The following is an 18,957-nucleotide window of genomic DNA, read 5'->3' on the forward strand; positions in this document are numbered from 1 at the left end:
GAGAGGATTGGCACAGGTTTCAGATATTCACTCTGGAGAGGAGTGGGGGGGGGGAGAGCCCTATGCCCAGGCAATCCTAACTACATACTAAGAATTTGCATTTAATCTATTGGCAATAAGCAACCTTCCTCCATGTAAACATGAGAGAAACAGATTGATGCATTTGTGTTCAGATAGTGTAGGAGGACTTGGTACAGGTAGCCTGGAATTATGTTTATATTGCTACTAAAAAGAAACTGGCAGTTCCACACTTTACAGAATTAGAGACATTCTTCAATGGCATGGAAAGAGGCAATAAGGATTTGGATGATAAAATGTGTATTAGATGAAGAAACTTTAAATAGAAAATTATACATACAGCATGTTTATTTCACCTGCTTTTTTCCATTGTAAGGATCCCCCCCCAACATTTTATCTATTTTAAGATCATACCAATTAACGCCCCCTACCTCTCCCAATACAACCTATGTCTGTTTCCATTGATCACCTATCAATGGGAAATATATTAAATGTCTCACAACCAGGAGTTCAACTGATGGACGGCATCTGAAGAAGAAGCCCCAAATCCCATAGGGCCGAAGTGCAATCATCTGTATTCAGGACCTGTTAGTGTGAAATTGGGAGTATCATCCAGAAAAATTGATTCTATGGTGCTAAGGTTAGTCACAATCATTCATATATTGTTATTTCAGCTGTATTCTTTGCTACTGATTTTAATATTTACTTGACTCATTTGAAAATTCTTTGGTTTTACAGTTAAGGGCGGGGACCCTGTGTCAAAGTATTTTAAATAAATAAATCAAGGCTTAACTTGCAGGCCTAATTAAAATAGTAACTCATTACTATAACAGGCCTAATTGAAATCTAATTGGATTAGGGCTACTGCATATTCATGGATTATTCATGTAATAATAATTGATTAGACAATCAATGTGTCCCCATGGAAACATCGGGAGATTATAACCATCTCCTCCTTCGATCATATTGTGAGGTCAGGAGCAAGTTCACATCTTTCCCATGAGCCACACAACTTGTGAAAGACAAACACCTCGCCAGGCTTGACATTTCGTTTACCCAAGTATGGTAGTTGGAGTTCTTTCGAAAGAGCACTGCATGCAGTGAATTGGAAAACATGGTTTTAGGGAGAAGTGAAGTGAATGAGATAAAAATAGGAGGCGAAAGAAGAATTCAAAAGGTTAAAATAAAAAGCAGGACATGATCGGAAGGCACATAAAACCTTCACATAGCTGAAGCTATGCAGAGACTACATCTGGTCAATGTCTGCATAGGAGACTGTCAGGTAACCCATTATGGAAGGCAGGATATAAAGTTACAAGAAAATGAAATAAAATAATAACATGGGATTTCAGGATGCAAAAGGAATTATCCAAGTTTCCTCAGGGAAGTGAGCCTTTTTGTTGTTGTTTAATATTAAAACACAATCCCCCCCCCAAAAAAAACCCCAGACTGAACACCTACTTTCTTTCTCACACATATTACTGCTACCACTAATAGAAGGTTGGCTTCATCTACAGTATCAATGGTAGGCTTCTACTGACTTTGATGAGCTGGCATAATGCCACAGGCAGAGGCCAGAGGAGACCTGTGCAAAAAGGATTTGGAATGCACCCTGAAATGCACAATGCATACATACAACTGACACTAGGGTCCTGCCACATTGTTCATACCCCCAGCAGGCTGGTGGGAGGAGTAGCCATCAGTGATTCCCTACGTAATTTGGACATCATTACATATGATTCATATGCTGTGTGCAGATGCCCACAAAATCCCCGAGGGGATAAACAGAGTTTCATCTACTCCTTCAGCATGTGAAGGTTTCTCACTGGTGCAATGTGAACATGGACCAGCCCTGCCCTTTAGCACACTTTACATGCTCCTTGTATACCTTTTGGGATTTTCTCATGGCAGATTACACAGAGACCTCTAGCTAGCTCAAATATACTAAGTTGTAGAAAACGTAATGAAGATGGATTTGGGGAAACGTGTACATTTATATTGCTTCTCGGTGTTTTTAGTCAGGACAATTGGGAGTTATCATGAAATAATTATCCTGATCATCACTTCATCATCCTCTTTGAATGAAACTGTTTTTTTCCCCTAGAACTGTAGTAGAATGACTGCACAGCACTGCAAATAACCAGCTTAATTTTAAGCATATCATTTATCTAAATCTTGCTGAAAGGTTATCTTTTTATAACAGCTTCTTAAGTGAGATCCTACAGTGTCCATAGGATTAGCTGCAGCGGAGAACTGTCTGAGTGCCACTGATAAATGTACCCAGGTGGCAATATGTAAACAAACCAACAAACCAATATATCTATTTGCTTTCTGTGTTTTCAAAATGAGAAAAGAAATTGCAGCCCGAGGACTGTTCGTAGAAACTGACACCCCCACTCCACCCCACCCACAAAATCACCACAAAAAATTATCAAGAACTAGATGCAGAACTGAAATATCAAATAGAAATTTGGAGGAGCGAGGACAGTGCAGGAAAGTGCCATGAGGCGTTTGGGTATTGCCTGTTTCCTCGCTTGTTTAAAGTTTGATGAGCTACAGGTGATATTTTATTTAAAAAACTATGCATACAACTTTATAAACCTGGAGGATTACCATGATGTAATCATTGCACTTGCCTCATTTTAGCAAGACATTAGAAAATGCAGCATCTGAGAGGATGGGGAAGAGGACTTCACATCTATCTATCATGGTAATCTCAGGGTCATGGGTTCGAGTCCCACATCGGGCAAAAGATTCCTGCATTGCAGGGGGTTGGATTAGATGAGCCTTGTGGTGCCCCCCAACTCTACAATTCCATGATTCTAAGACCACACCTCCTCTGAACCTTGAATGAGGCAGTGACTCCTTGGACTAGTCTCCCAATCTTCCACAGCAGGTCTTGGGATATGGGGAAGGAGGGTTTCAGCAGGGAGGAGGGAAAGGTAAAGTCCTATTGCATATGTGAAAGTCAGTTGCATTCATGCACATTCAGCAATTGGTACAACCTCTAGCCCTAAAGGCTTTACTTAAATACACTGTATGAAATCCCCATTTTTTTATTATTCACTTGATGGCGAATCATTGACTCTGTAAACACCACTTTGCATTGAACCAATTAAGCAGTGGTGGTGGTGGGAGCTCTGGTCCTTGCCTGATGGGACAACTTTGTTGGTTACCATCCTATATCACTGACATGTTACATTCTCCTGTCTTGAGAACCTGATATTGCCTTGTTTGAAAGTATTCCAGTAGATGGATAATTTAGATATCTGAGAAACATCTGTTCCAAATACATTATCCCTTGCTGAAGGGGAAAACTAATTTGTCTCTGTCTTCTGGATCCTTTACAGTCCAGAAACCCCATGCCTGAAGCAAAATGTGTTCAAATACCATACATTGCATTATATTTTTAAAGGAAGTTAGTCAAAAGTGCAGCTCTTTAAGAGTCAACAAGAAGGCAGAGCATTCCTGTCCAACTATCTCTAATCTAATCAGTGTCCTGGTTTTCATTTTTCACTCATGCTGATACAATCCTTCATTTTAATCATCATCATCTTATGCTATCCATAGATCTGTATGGATCTATGGGAAGAGGGATAGTATTAAGATTGCTACTTGTGTTCTTTCAAGTTATGGAATGAGTCCCAGAATGACTCGTGAAACCGGATCTATGAAAACAACTTTGTGGAATGATATATATAGGTGCTTACATGATCTTTGGAGTTGAATCTTTCAAGGTTGAAGTCTTTGTGACTGGAAAAGGAGCCCCCTTGTTTATGGTAGAGGTAAGGGTGGGAAAATCAGTTGCACCATTGATGCAAGCATTTCTCTACATGCCCCACACTGACCATCACATATGATATTAAGTGTGGGGCAGATGAATCTGGTGTGGGGGAAATAGTCTCACAAGCCAAATTGGAACCTGTGTATGTAGATGGAAACCAGAATAAAATTCTATGTTCAGAAGCTTATATAACTCTAGCCACTGATGAAAAAGGTGATGGAAAGTCCGAGGGTGACAATCAACTAAGTTTGTAGGCCCACTGAAATGAATGAACATGGCTAATTTCAATAGGTCTTCTCTGAGTAAAACTTAGTTGGTTCTCACCCCAAGAACACATGCTACTGAGCCAATGAAACCAAAAGGCAAACCCCCTGGTGCCCTGTTGAAGTTGATGCAGGAGATCAGAACTTGTCTAAGGGTTCATCTACACTTACCTTCCACAAGATCGAGCCATAGATCAAGGGGCGAAGGAAAACTCTCTAGCACCCGAGGCGGGATGTCAAGGGCCCACAGGTCCAGGGCAAACTGCCCGGTGGCACATGCGCATGCACAGCTACATATGGCACCAGCACTCATGCACTGTACAGGTGGCAGCGGGATCCTCCGCTCACAGCGGCGTGGTCCTCCACTTGTGGCTGCAGCAGGGCAGGGCAAACCACCCGGCAGCGCATGTGCAGCGCTGCTATGTACTGCGCATGTGCGGCATTGCTACATATGGCGCATGTGCGGTGCCGCTACGTATGACGGCGGCGCGCATGCACTGTACAGACAGCGGAAGGATTCTCCACTCACAGCTGTGGTGATGCGATGGCAGCGGCTCACGCTGCTGTGCCCGGGGGTGGTTTGGTGCCCCCCCGCAGGGTGCCTTCTTGTCACCCCCCTCAGAGATGGCACCTGGGGTGGACCGCCCCCGCCCCCTTCCTCTGCCACTGCATAGGTCTGGGCTTCACAGGTCCAGGTCTGAGCACACACTTTGTTCATTTATTTATTTATCCAGCCCTGCTGTTTTCCCCATGAAAACCCACTCTTTGCCACTGAATAAGAGCAAATGGCAATCCAGGGAAAACCCAAATTGCTCCAAGTCAGCAGTAAAGATAGGGCTTCCCACAGATTGCCATTTGCCCTGATTCAGCAGTAAAGAGCAGGCTTTTGCAGAGAAAGTGGTGGGGTGGGGGTGGGTAAGTAAGTGGTCAAACACGGACAGAGAAAGTGTGGACCTATGTCTAGAAAGTGCAGGGCAAAAGGTAGGTGTGGATAAGCCCTAAAATCAATGATGCGTTTGCCCAATTGTGCTCATGCAAATTGTACTTTAGCACTAGTCACATTCCAAATATTGAACAGAAGAAGCCCAATCAGGTTTTGCTTTGAGATTTTCACCTCATGTCTTTGAATAACAATCTAAGCTCTTGCTAGACCATAATGAGAGTCTAGCTACAGGGACTTTATCTTTGTTTTTAAGGAAGATGATAAATACAAACAACATTTGAGTTAAACCTTCCCCAGCTATTTAATAACTTTAAGCAAAGATGGATAGAGATTCCTTTATCACACAAGGGAAGGATGAACTGATTTAAATGAGTATTCTCCGTGGGATACTGTTACTATTTTAAGTTCTTCCAGCTGCGTTCCTCATATGGTGGATTTTAACAAGTGGAATTTATTTACAAATGAATTTGTGCAGAGCTAAATGGAACTGAAATGTTTTTCCTAAGAGAATGGTTTCCTTTTTACATTTCAAATATCCATCTTCTTAATATGAAGTAGAGTTCAGCTGAAACGAGAGTTGCAAGATGAAATTGCAAGCAAATCTTCCTATTTCATATCTGTTAGCAAAAGCTGTGATTTCTGTTCTCTCATTGGGTTTTGTTTCCCAATATTCCCATTGTGAATGTGGTTGGATTTGGGGCTCTTTTTATGGGGTAGTGTGCAAATTAAAATGAAATTCATAAACAGCTCCAAATCAGTCTTTATCTATGGTTTCAACAGTACAACATACAATATGGTGAAATGTATCTGCTGAAAAAACCGCTAGACCAGAAGTTGATCTTCTCTACTTCTTGGTCATTAACCTCTTCATGGCATCAACACATTAAGCTGAACAGGGATGAGTGAAACTGTCAAGTTCAATTTCTCTCTGTTTCTTGTTTTTCTAATCTTAAATTCAGCTCTTCACATTTTCACATCAGTGTGCATTTAAAGAAAATGAAAAAAAGAAGGGTGCATGAAAATTCATCAGCATTTTAGTGAAGATTTCACCCACTATATGAAATTTTGCATGCAATTTTGCCTAACATACGTATTTTTGCAACCAGTAATTTTCTGCACCAGTTTTCTAATCTACCCAGATATAAGCAGTCTGGGACAGATTACTTGGCTGGAGAACTGCATTGTGAGATCTGGAGATGTGCAAATTTTGAAGGTCTAGTTTCTTTTGATTTGTGTATTGTTTTGCAAAGTTCAGATTAGGTAGGTTTGCATTTGAATGTGGTCTGAATTGAATTTCTCCCTCCATCTCTAAAGCCACAGCAATCTGCTTATATGACTCGATAATAAAAATTAAGGGGTGAGGTGCTCAAACACTCATAGAACATACTACCAGTACCTTGAACATAATTCATCCAAATCCCTAGGCTGTGCATGCTTGCTGAGTTCATGCTGCACATGATTAGTTGGGCATTATTCAAAGCTAAGTTCTGAAACAGGATTCAGGATAGAGCTCAATAGATGTCAATATATGTTAGGGTACCAAGGGGTTGCTCAAGAGCAAGTAGGCAAATGCCTCCCTGCTCGGCTGTGAAGCCTTGCTTTTGATGCCAAAGCAAACTTTCTCTGTGCAGAGAGCCACTCTCCCATGGCTGGCTCATTCGCTGGCAGAATCCATGAGTGGGAGGTCCTTAAACCTTCCCCAGCAGAGTAGTTTCTTGACGCCCAGTCTGCGCCTTCCCTCTCGGCGCGGAAGCCTACTGCGCAGGGAGGGCATGGGTAACGGAGGACCTCTCTCCTCCTCGCTTTGCCCAGGCAAGGTGTCCTGGCACCGCCTCGCCTCCTCCGAGTCCTGAAGCTCCTCTCCACTGGAGGCGTGGTTACTCTCCTAGGCTGAGGAGGTCTGCTTCCCATGATCTTTGCGGGGTCTCTGTAATCCATCCGGCTTTCCCCCTCTTTCCCCTGAGCCGATGGCAGTTCCCTGACAATATAGGTGAGGGGTTGCCAGCCTGGTGTCTCGAGATGTTGATAAGCTACAACTCCCATCATCCTGAACCACTGGCCATGCTAGCTGGGGCTGATGAGAGTTGGAGTCCAACAGTATATGCAGAGCACTATGTTTAATGTAAAGCATTAAAAGAACGACTTCTCGCTTTAAAATAAATAGCAATTCCTGGAGGAAATTGATGTATTACCATTCTACAGACTGCCAATTGAATTATGCTGTTCAGCTCATGTTATATAATGATACTTGACATTCTCAATTTCAAGAGGAAAAGGGGAGTCGAACAACAATTATCTAGAATATGGTGCTTTGGAGGTATGTTTGCAGATGCCGATCTGGTTTATAGCAAGCCTCGATTGATGTGTATGTAGCAAAAGGAGGCACCTTTTTCCGTGTGTAAAAAAATAAGCAGAATGTAAAATGCTGTGTTTGCTGTTTTGTTTCCTAGTATTGTGGGAAATCATCTGTGCACACACACACACACACACACACACACACACACACACACACGCTCTGGTTCCTACCGCACTGCCACCCTTTTATTGATGCCTCACCATATCTCTTTGCAATATCTTTATAACCAAACTCCCAGATTTAAGGATGCTGCATGAGGTTCAAATGCCTTCTAACAAAGTTATTTTGGCACACACACCAAGCTGCGTCTTTTCAGTGCTTGCTTTGTAAAGTTCCAGGGTAGAGGCAGGGTCTTAAGAGGCCTGCGCTTCCTGATGTGAAGTCATTATTCCCCTCTGAAGCTGTTATAGTCACTGTCACGCAATAAATCTGCCCTGCAGTTTTATAATTTGTGCTGGAGCTGGCATCTGTGACACAGCATTGGAGGGATAATAGGAAAGATTTTTATCTTCTGCTTCCTGGTCCTTGCAGAATGTCAACGACACAGCACAAGAGAGCCATGCTAGAAAGTGTCACTGTTGGGTGAGAAACAACCAGGGAAGGGAGCGGGGGCGAGGAAGCATCTTCAAGAATCCAGTTGCAGCAGACTCTTGAAAGTAAGTCAAGGACAGACACGTGAAATCTCTGCAAGTACAATACCCACAGTGCATCGTACCGCAGGCTGATCTATTCTTGCTTTCAAGGGCTGCCCTAAATGTTCACCTATAATTTTTTTTCTGGGGTAAACATTCTGCTTTAAAAGAGTATGAAGTGGAGTCGAGTAGGTGGGGAATCCCATTTCTCTTCGCAGCCTTTGTTTCCTTGAGCTGCTGTTCTTCAGCACCACTTCCCCTCTCAGGTCTCTCCCACGTAAGAACATATGCTGCCTTACATTGGTCCTTCTAGTTCAGTTTTGTCTACAATGGCAGTGGCTCTCTCGGGTTTCAGATAAGGGTCTCTCCCAGCCCTACCAGCAGATGCTGGAGATTGGACCTGGACCTTCTGCCTGCAAAGTAGATGGTTACCTGTGGACTACAGCTTTGCCTTCAAGTGATTTCACAGTCACATAGAGAGCAGTAATCCTGGGTCAATGTTACCAAGGTCCTGATCAATGTGGCCAATCTATCCCTGCCCAGGAATGGCCAATACTGGTGTACCAGCCAAGGCCAGAATAAAACACTCCTGGCCACTGAGGATACCTGTGGCTCTTGTGCCAGCGATGGATCTAAGAGTACTCCCAAGGTATATATACCTCCTTCTTCAGGGAGTATGCAATCCAGTCAAGAAAGAAGGGGCAATCTGTGATGCCAATCTGCAATTTATTTTATCTATTTTTTTGCTGGGGGAGGCAATTCCTCCCCATCTCTAATGAATTTGCAAGTGCTTCGCCAAGAGAGGAAGATATGACAGTATCAAATTGCACATCCCGCACAATCATACATATTATTCTTGAAACTGAACCCAGTAACTTACCCAGTTGTTTATGATCCTGCACTTTCCAATTCCAAAACAGCATTCTCTCTCTCTCTCTCTCTCTCTCTCTCTCTCTCACTCTCTGTGTGTGTGTGTGTGCGTGTGTGTCTGTCTTTTCAACCTCTAGTAGATTGGCAAAGTGCTTGCAAACTGAATAGAAAGCCAGGGGAGGAGGGGGTCACACTGCAACAGAGTGACAGTTTGCCCACCTGATTAAAATGTTCATCAGCTTTGCTGATCCTTTTGGCTCAGCCCAATTGCTTTTTTTTTTTTTTTTTGGAGGGGGGAGTTTAGAAGCATTGACATGAGGAGGAAGTCATTGTGGCTGGTATTTAATAGGGGCTGTCTGGTGATGGAAGGGAATCTATCAGTCGAAGAGATAAGGGGCCTGTTTTCAGCAATCCACTTTCCACCAGTCATGGCCTTCACCCCTCCAATCTGCTCCAATGGTTTGGGTGACCCAGTTAGGGAGAGTGCAGGGCACTGCAGGGTAGCTCACTGGAAATCCCTCCCTCCCCATTCTTCTAATGGATTCCCTTCCACCACTAGACAGTCATCACTGGATGTCACTATAGTTTGCCCTTATCTGCACTATACATTGGGAGCACTATGGTAGCACTTTAAACAGTCACAGCTTCCCTCTAGGAATCCTGGGTAGTTTGTTGAGGATAGAGAGTGTTGTTAGGAGATACCCTGTTCCCTTCACAGAGCTACAATTCCTACAGTTCCCTGTGAACAGACATTTGTTCCTCTGGATCCTACCCTTTAGGTGCACTTGTGATGGTGTCTACTAGTTGTAGAAAAGATAAGCCAAAGTAACACTTTGTATATTGAAAAGGAACATGACATTATCAAGCCCTTTAAGGTTCTATATTATGCCACACCTTTTGCCTTCAATTTGTTTGTGCATGCCTTTGGAGTGGTGGTTTTTTGGTGGGTGGGGGTGCTTTAAATATACTTCTGGCCTATATTTGACATCACCAAGCCCTAGAAGAGTACAACAAATTCTCAATTGCTCTGTTTCCATAGCTCCACCCAAGGAAACGCCCTCAGTGTTTCTCATGCACTAAATAATATTAAGGTTTAAGGTAAAAGCTGTCCAAGGAGTGAGGCTCTTCTCAGCCTTCCTGTCACTTCCACTCTAAAATGCTGCCACTTATTTACAGAGCACTTGATGAGAAAAAGACCGGAATGGAGGTTACACTAATAATGAAGACATTAAGTGGGGGGAAACCATGGTTGTGTTATTCCCATTTCGGGAAACAGCTCTCCGTTTTCATGCTGATGTATGAAAGTGCTTGTTGCTAGGAATTCGTGGTTCTTTCATTTGAATGGGCCAATTAAATGAAGGTTTCGGAAACCTTTTCTTAATAGAAAAATCCAATTCCACTGTGAAAACTTTGAGCTGTTTAACAGCAAAGCAATAGCTGAAACTACTGATTAACCATAGAGTTTCCTTTTTGAGGGGGTGGGGGTGGGCAACTAACATTTCATCCAGGTGAGATAAAACAATAAATAAAAACAACAAAACGAAGCACTAAAAAGAGTTAAGAAGTAAAACGGAAGAGAGGATAAAAACAAGTGCTAAGGGTTGGTTATAGAGCAGAAACTTGCCTTAGAGTTGGCCTTAAAGCTCAAAACCCTGCTTCAAGCACTCGGCAGCCATCTTCTCCCCCCTCATCATCCAAGTGTCAGAGTCCTTAGTTTGTTTATTATTATTGTTGTTGTTGTTGTTGTTGTTGTTGTTGTTGTTGTTATTATTATTATTATTATTATTAAAAAACACTTTCACTATATTTATTAACAACATTCATCCAGTAATTCCATACATATTGACATTAACAACATTACACTTTTATTTCTAAGCGATAAGAAAAATAACAAAGAAAACATCAACGAATGCATGCTCAGTAGATCAACCAATTGTTTCTTTTCTTCTTTCTTTTTCACATAAAAACCAGACCACTAATCTAAGTGGCCAATGGGGACAGCCTTCTTTCCCCCAAAATACATTTCCCTGGGCTACGTGCAGCTAGAGATAGGCAAATCCACCAGTCTCCATTCTCTCATTTTTCTACTCTTCCATTAAGTTATCCACATTTCCGCAGCAAGGTGTGATTCCATATATATATATATATATATATGTAGGTTTTGGTGTCTTCGGGTGTCTTCCCGTGTAAGAGTTGGGGTGTCTAGGCGACGTTTCGACGAGGTCTCACTCGTCATCTTCAGGCTGGTGCTTTCGGCTTCTTGTTACTGGAACAGAGCAGGATCTCAGTGTTTGAGTTCCTATAAATACTGTTGAGGGGGTGTGGTGCAGAGAAGAAGTTCCCAGGTTATTGTGCCTTTTCTTCTTTTGTTCCTTAATTACTTGGGGGATATCTTGAGTGATATCTTGAGTGATATTCTGAGTACCACTTAGGTGGGTCATTAAGTGTGGATTAGTTGCTATAGCTTTCGTGTCTTGACCTTTTGAGCTTGTGAAGAGATTTTTCTGAGAAGATGGCTGTACTGCACTGAGTTGTGCTCTGGCTTGGCTTCGTGTATAGGGGCGAGCTGTGGTTTTGTGCCCTGTGCCAGCCAGATCTGTGTAGGGATTGCAGGGGGGTGCAGCATCCGGAGGTGCCACTATGGTTTGGCTACCGGATGGAGTCTGTAATTTATCTGTGGAGAGGGTCTGGGTTTGGGTCTGGTGTGGTTGATAGGTGATGGCGTTCTGTGTGCCTCTGGTCCTGGTGTCGGTTTTTGTGGGGAGGGCTAATTTCCAGATGTCTGGCAGGCGGGACGTGTCGTCACGCTTGTTCATGTTGTGAGGGTGTTTCTCTATCTCGATGGCTTCCATGATTATTCTCTTGTGGTGATGTTCCATGTTAAAGAGCAATTTGGAATCTGCAAAATTAATTTCGTGTCCTGTTTCTTTCATGTGTTGGAAAAGAGAGGAGGTTTTTTCTTCTTTTTTGACGGCATTCTTGTGTTCTGCGATACGTGCATTTATTCGTCTGTTTGTTTGTCCAATGTACGTGGCTGGGCAGACTTTGCAGGGTATTTCATAGACCCCTTGGTTTTCCAACTGGATTTTATCTTTGGGGTTTCTGAGGATATTGGCTATTTTTTGGTTGGTGCAAAAGGCTGTTTTGATATTGTGTTTATGGAGGATTTTGCTGATTTTGTCTGTAGTGCCCTTGATATAAGGAAGGAGGGCCATGCCATTGTTTTCTTCTGTGTCTTGGTTTTTGGGGGGTGTTTCTTTTTGGATTAGCTTCGTAACCCTGTTTTGCTGGTATCCATTGGCGATTAACACATTTGAGAGATTCTGTAACTCAGTTGTCAAGTGGTCTTTGTCAGCCAGGCGTTTGGTTCTGGAGATGAGAGTCTTGGCTACGGAGTTTATTTGTGCAGGGTGGTGGTGTGATTGTGCATGTAAGTAGCGGTTGGTGTGTGTTTTTTTCTGGTAGATAGTGTGTCCTAGGGAGCCATCAGGTTTTTTGTAGATTAGGACGTCAAGGAAGGGAAGTTGGTTGTTGGCTTCTATTTCCATAGTAAATTGTATTTTGGGGTGTAGGCTGTTGAGATGTGTGAGGAAGCTGTCTAGTTTTTCTTTCCCGTGTGGCCAAATTACAAAGGTGTCGTCAACATATCTGAGCCAAAGTTTGGGTTTGTGTTCTGACTTGACACGTCCCGCCTGCCAGACATCTGGAAATTAGCCCTCCCCACAAAAACCGACACCAGGACCAGAGGCACACAGAACGCCATCACCTATCAACCACACCAGACCCAAACCCAGACCCTCTCCACAGATAAATTACAGACTCCATCCGGTAGCCAAACCATAGTGGCACCTCCGGATGCTGCACCCCCCTGCAATCCCTACACAGATCTGGCTGGCACAGGGCACAAAACCACAGCTCGCCCCTATACACGAAGCCAAGCCAGAGCACAACTCAGTGCAGTACAGCCATCTTCTCAGAAAAATCTCTTCACAAGCTCAAAAGGTCAAGACACGAAAGCTATAGCAACTAATCCACACTTAATGACCCACCTAAGTGGTACTCAGAATATCACTCAAGATATCACTCAAGATATCCCCCAAGTAATTAAGGAACAAAAGAAGAAAAGGCACAATAACCTGGGAACTTCTTCTCTGCACCACACCCCCTCAACAGTATTTATAGGAACTCAAACACTGAGATCCTGCTCTGTTCCAGTAACAAGAAGCCGAAAGCACCAGCCTGAAGATGACGAGTGAGACCTCGTCGAAACGTCGCCTAGACACCCCAACTCTTACACGGGAAGACACCCGAAGACACCAAAACCTACATTCCTGTACCCGTGAAAATCTACGAAAGCAAATATCTCACCTCTACGGGGAGGAAACCTTCCAGCTGACAAGAACCTACGAGAAACTAGAAATCCGAAGAGCCACCATCTTATGTGATCTCTTGTTCCTACGCAACTGCCGGGACAACAACTTAATTCCCACATGCTTCCAACTTAAATTCCACTCTAAAACCCCAGCTACCGAAAGGATCCTGAAACGAACTGAACTATCCCTAATCAGAAACGAAATACATAAGAAAAGATACCTACTAAACCAAACCAACAAAGATCTGCTCACTCTTCACCTCAAACTCTGTAACAAAATCCACCCTGCACTCTGGGACAAATGCAAACAACTAGCCGTCTGGAGAGCTGAAACTGAGACCTCACATAAGACAGACAGACACACCAACAAACTCCACAAACTAGAGAAACGCCAGAAGCCCAGCCACCCTCCACAACAACCCATGAAACAAACAGTACATAACATATCAGACAGGATCCTCACCCCAACTGAAACCAAAGTACTCTCCAAAGGTTTCAACTTTGCAGTCGCCCCGAGACGCATCCCCACGGAAAACATCATATGCGGAGTCGAAGCTAGCCTAACCAAAATCGACCCAGATGAAGCCAATAAAATCAGACTTGAAGTCACCAACATCCTCTGCTCCAGCAAACCACCCAGAAGCAATTTACACAAAGAAGAACAGAAAGCACTCACCAACCTGAAGAAAGACAACAACATAATCATTCTCCCAGCAGACAAAGGTAATGCCACTGTTGTGATGAACACATCGGACTACCAAGCAAAACTATCAAATCTACTCCAAGACCCTACCTACCAACCTATAAAAACAGATCCCACCACCTATCTGGAAAAAACCACCAAATCCAAAATAAAAGCCTCTCCTATCAGTGAAGAAATCCAGCTAAGAATCATCCCCAGAGAAAAATCATCCAGATGCCCCAAACTCTACGGTCTCCCCAAGATACACAAAGAAGGAACACCACTCAGACCAATAGTCAGCTCCATAGGCTCACCTCTACAAAATCTCGCTAAATTTCTCGCTAAGCAACTTCAGCCCTATGCAGAATCCATCGCTTCACACGTTACTAACTCCTTCCAGTTCATAGAAACAATAAAGAAGCAAAACCTACATCCCGATGACCTACTTGTGAGCTTCGATGTTGTATCTCTCTTCACTCAAGTGCCCATTAATGAAGCCTTGACAGCCATTCAAAACAAATACAATCCCCCCAAATACATCCTGGACCTGACCAACCACTGCCTAACCAACACGTACTTCATCCACAATGGACAAAGATACAAACAGATAGAAGGAGCGCCTATGGGATCACCCCTCTCACCGGTCATCGCAAATTTGTACATGGAACACTTTGAAACCAATGCTTTAGACAAGTCAGAACACAAACCCAAACTTTGGCTCAGATATGTTGACGACACCTTTGTAATTTGGCCACACGGGAAAGAAAAACTAGACAGCTTCCTCACACATCTCAACAGCCTACACCCCAAAATACAATTTACTATGGAAATAGAAGCCAACAACCAACTTCCCTTCCTTGACGTCCTAATCTACAAAAAACCTGATGGCTCCCTAGGACACACTATCTACCAGAAAAAAACACACACCAACCGCTACTTACATGCACAATCACACCACCACCCTGCACAAATAAACTCCGTAGCCAAGACTCTCATCTCCAGAACCAAACGCCTGGCTGACAAAGACCACTTGACAACTGAGTTACAGAATCTCTCAAATGTGTTAATCGCCAATGGATACCAGCAAAACAGGGTTACGAAGCTAATCCAAAAAGAAACACCCCCCAAAAACCAAGACACAGAAGAAAACAATGGCATGGCCCTCCTTCCTTATATCAAGGGCACTACAGACAAAATCAGCAAAATCCTCCATAAACACAATATCAAAACAGCCTTTTGCACCAACCAAAAAATAGCCAATATCCTCAGAAACCCCAAAGATAAAATCCAGTTGGAAAACCAAGGGGTCTATGAAATACCCTGCAAAGTCTGCCCAGCCACGTACATTGGACAAACAAACAGACGAATAAATGCACGTATCGCAGAACACAAGAATGCCGTCAAAAAAGAAGAAAAAACCTCCTCTCTTTTCCAACACATGAAAGAAACAGGACACGAAATTAATTTTGCAGATTCCAAATTGCTCTTTAACATGGAACATCACCACAAGAGAATAATCATGGAAGCCATCGAGATAGAGAAACACCCTCACAACATGAACAAGCGTGACGACACGTCCCGCCTGCCAGACATCTGGAAATTAGCCCTCCCCACAAAAACCGACACCAGGACCAGAGGCACACAGAACGCCATCACCTATCAACCACACCAGACCCAAACCCAGACCCTCTCCACAGATAAATTACAGACTCCATCCGGTAGCCAAACCATAGTGGCACCTCCGGATGCTGCACCCCCCTGCAATCCCTACACAGATCTGGCTGGCACAGGGCACAAAACCACAGCTCGCCCCTATACACGAAGCCAAGCCAGAGCACAACTCAGTGCAGTACAGCCATCTTCTCAGAAAAATCTCTTCACAAGCTCAAAAGGTCAAGACACGAAAGCTATAGCAACTAATCCACACTTAATGACCCACCTAAGTGGTACTCAGAATATCACTCAAGATATCACTCAAGATATCCCCCAAGTAATTAAGGAACAAAAGAAGAAAAGGCACAATAACCTGGGAACTTCTTCTCTGCACCACACCCCCTCAACAGTATTTATAGGAACTCAAACACTGAGATCCTGCTCTGTTCCAGTAACAAGAAGCCGAAAGCACCAGCCTGAAGATGACGAGTGAGACCTCGTCGAAACGTCGCCTAGACACCCCAACTCTTACACGGGAAGACACCCGAAGACACCAAAACCTACATTCCTGTACCCGTGAAAATCTACGAAAGCAAATATATATATATATATATATATATATATATATATGGAGTCCTCGTCAATATTCATCAGTATTTTAATGTGAATTTATCCTAATTATATACATTTTTGCAAAGCAGTTTTTCCGAATTCTGGCCTCGCGCAGGTCACTGCTGAAATTTGAAAGTCCACCCTTGTAAGAACTGTTGGAAAAGGAAGGCAGAAGAACTTGATGGATATTTTTCCATAATTCAGCAAGGCCCAAACTGTGAGGAGTTTGAATATAAGGCCTCTTTGCTTTTAATTGCTTGAGGGGAGTGCCGTAGCTCAGTGACAGAGTATCTCTGACACATCAAAGGCCCCAGATTCAATCCCTTGCATCTCTAGGGAGGAGTGGGAATGTCTCCTTTATGAAACCCTGGAGAGTTACTGCTAGTCAATGTAAAAGGTAAAAAAAGGTAAAAGACCTCTGGACAGTTAAGTCCAGTCAAAGGCAAGTACAGGACCACCTCTCCTGGTATGCCCCGTGGAGGACCTTAAGGTCCACAAATAACAATACCTTGGAGGTCCCAAGTCGCAAGGTGGTTAGATTGGTCTCAACTAGATATTTTCAGTACTAGCCCTGACTTGGTGGAATGCTCTGTCACAAGAGACAAGGGCCCGGCAGGACTTGACATCTTTCCGCAGGGCCTGCAAGACAGAGCTGTTCCACCTGGCCTTTGGTTTGGACTCAGTCTGACCCTTCTGTTTCCCTCCCCTTACGGTTTTGATCTATGGGCTACTATTAAAATGAGGCTGCATTTTAAATTATAGTTTAACCTGTATTTTAAATTGGTTCTTTTATTTTTAATTGTATTTAATTGTAATTTTACTGGTGTTAGCCGCCCTGAGCCCAGCTCTGGCAGGGGAGGGCGGGGTATAAATATATATAAAAAAAATTTATTTATATTATTATTATCTCGCTTCAGGACGAGGGAGCTGGCGTTTGTCTACAGACAGCTTTCCGGGTCATGTGGCCAGCATGACTAAACTGCTTCTGGCATGCTGTGACAGAAGCCAGAGCACACGAAAACACCATTTACCTTTCTGCCACAGCAGTACCTATTTATCTACTTGCACTGGTGTGCTTTTGAACTGCTAGGTTGGCAGGAGCGGGGAGCTCACCCCATTGCGGGGATTCAAACTGCCACCTTCCAATCAGAAAGCCCAAGAGGCTCAGTGGTTTAGACCACAGCACCACCCGCGTCCCCTTGACTAGTCAGTGTAAACAGTATTGAGCTAGATGCATTCCTAAATTAAATGCTTCAAAGAGGGCCGCTTTTATTCTGAAAGCATTACCAGTTCTTTCTTGTTTTTCTGTCATTTCCACGGAGACAGCATTACAATAGTTTTCCACTTCTTTGAAAAGAATTATTCTGCCCCCTACCCCCAATATACTTTTAAAAATATGCTTGCTTCAGAAACACTTTCTCCTTTTTTTGTTAATTAAATGTAAGGGAAACGGGTTTGTTTCTCCAGAGGCTTTTCAAGCCAGCTGTTTGCCACTCACACTTAACTTTCTTACTTTGTCGAGAGTTGCCACTCTTAATTGTTGAAGACAGAGTTAGAGAACATCTAGCATCTATCTTGAGCCCCTGATCTTCTGTTCTGCTAAGAAATTGCATGCATTGGGCCAGATGGAGAAGAGGGCCCTCGTGGTTCTTCTAAAAACTGGGCGACAACACATGTACACACATACAGCCACCTCAAAGAGAAAATCTTCCCGATAATTAAGTGTTGTTAACAGCAAAGTTGTGAAAGGTTTTCAGCGCCAAATATGTCAGTAGAAATTATTTGGAAATAAAAATGTCACACCTGTACTTTTGACATGTTCAAGAGGACATACGGTCAAATATAGACCTGTTAAGTCATTTTAAGTTGTTTTTAGCTAATTAACTCTAGCTTTAAATTATTAGTTGTGTACAAATTATATTTCACTTTGTGCTGGGAGGTTGAATAAACTTACACGCAACAGCAGATGATGTCTGACAGCTTGAAAGTCTGATCACCTCAACTTCTGCTATGTATCAATAGGTCTAGTCAGCTAAAAGGCCTTGATGAGGCAGCAACTGTCACACAAACATTCCAGTTGTCATTGCAGATGGCTCTGGGAGGGACCCATGGCATCCTGGGAGGAATGGTGTATCATCACATTGGGTCCATCCCTGGGCCCTTTACAGCCACAATTTGAAAGGTGTGCCAGTACTGCAAGCAGCAAGAGTTTCTAACAACTTGGATTGGCTGAGGAGAAAATAAATACTAAGCTTTAAAGATCAACCTTGGACCCCTCATGACAATTGTGTGTTTTTGGTGGTGGGTTTTTGCTTCTGCTTAAAATAAGCAAACAAAAACTTTACAAATGGAATGGAACCTGGGAGGAACATGGGGCCTGCACATTCTCCAACTCACCCACCCAATCTCTTTCTCTAAGTCCTGTTTTGGGAAGGGGAAGAGATGTGTTCATATTTTAACGCAAAATTACATAATCTACATTTCCTGAAGCAATGTGTGCACGGAGATATCCTACAAGGTTTCTAGTTCTCTGAATTTTGTGGTGCAATTCTCCAACAAACAGAGAAAGAAAGGAAAAGAAAGGGTTTAAAAATGTGTACATTGGGGGAAGTGTGCACAAAGTGGGTTTGCAGAGACATTTGTGCTGATGGAACTAATCAGAAGAGCAGACTGTTGAATTCTTCCTTCTGTGCTCTCTCCACTTGGATCTGGGATTTAGGGCCTGAGGCACACTGTGGTGTAGGTAAAAAGAGCATGGATCCCCAGGAAAGA

At 43.2% G+C, this 18,957-nt stretch overlaps 1 long non-coding RNA gene across 1 annotated transcript in view; it reads left to right on the top strand.

Moving 5' to 3' along the window:
- Window positions 1-366: 366 nt before the first annotated feature.
- LOC308582299 overlaps window positions 367-18,957 on the top strand; it is a 35,811-nt gene continuing 17,220 nt past the window's right edge. The window contains exons 1-2 of the long non-coding RNA XR_014005612.1: window positions 367-658; window positions 7,896-8,020. This is a non-coding gene — a long non-coding RNA (uncharacterized lncRNA). The remainder of the gene's footprint in view (window positions 659-7,895; window positions 8,021-18,957) is intronic.

This window comes from Podarcis bocagei (genome assembly GCF_964188305.1).
Source record: "Podarcis bocagei genome assembly, chromosome: 1".
Taxonomy (NCBI): domain Eukaryota; kingdom Metazoa; phylum Chordata; class Lepidosauria; order Squamata; family Lacertidae; genus Podarcis; species Podarcis bocagei.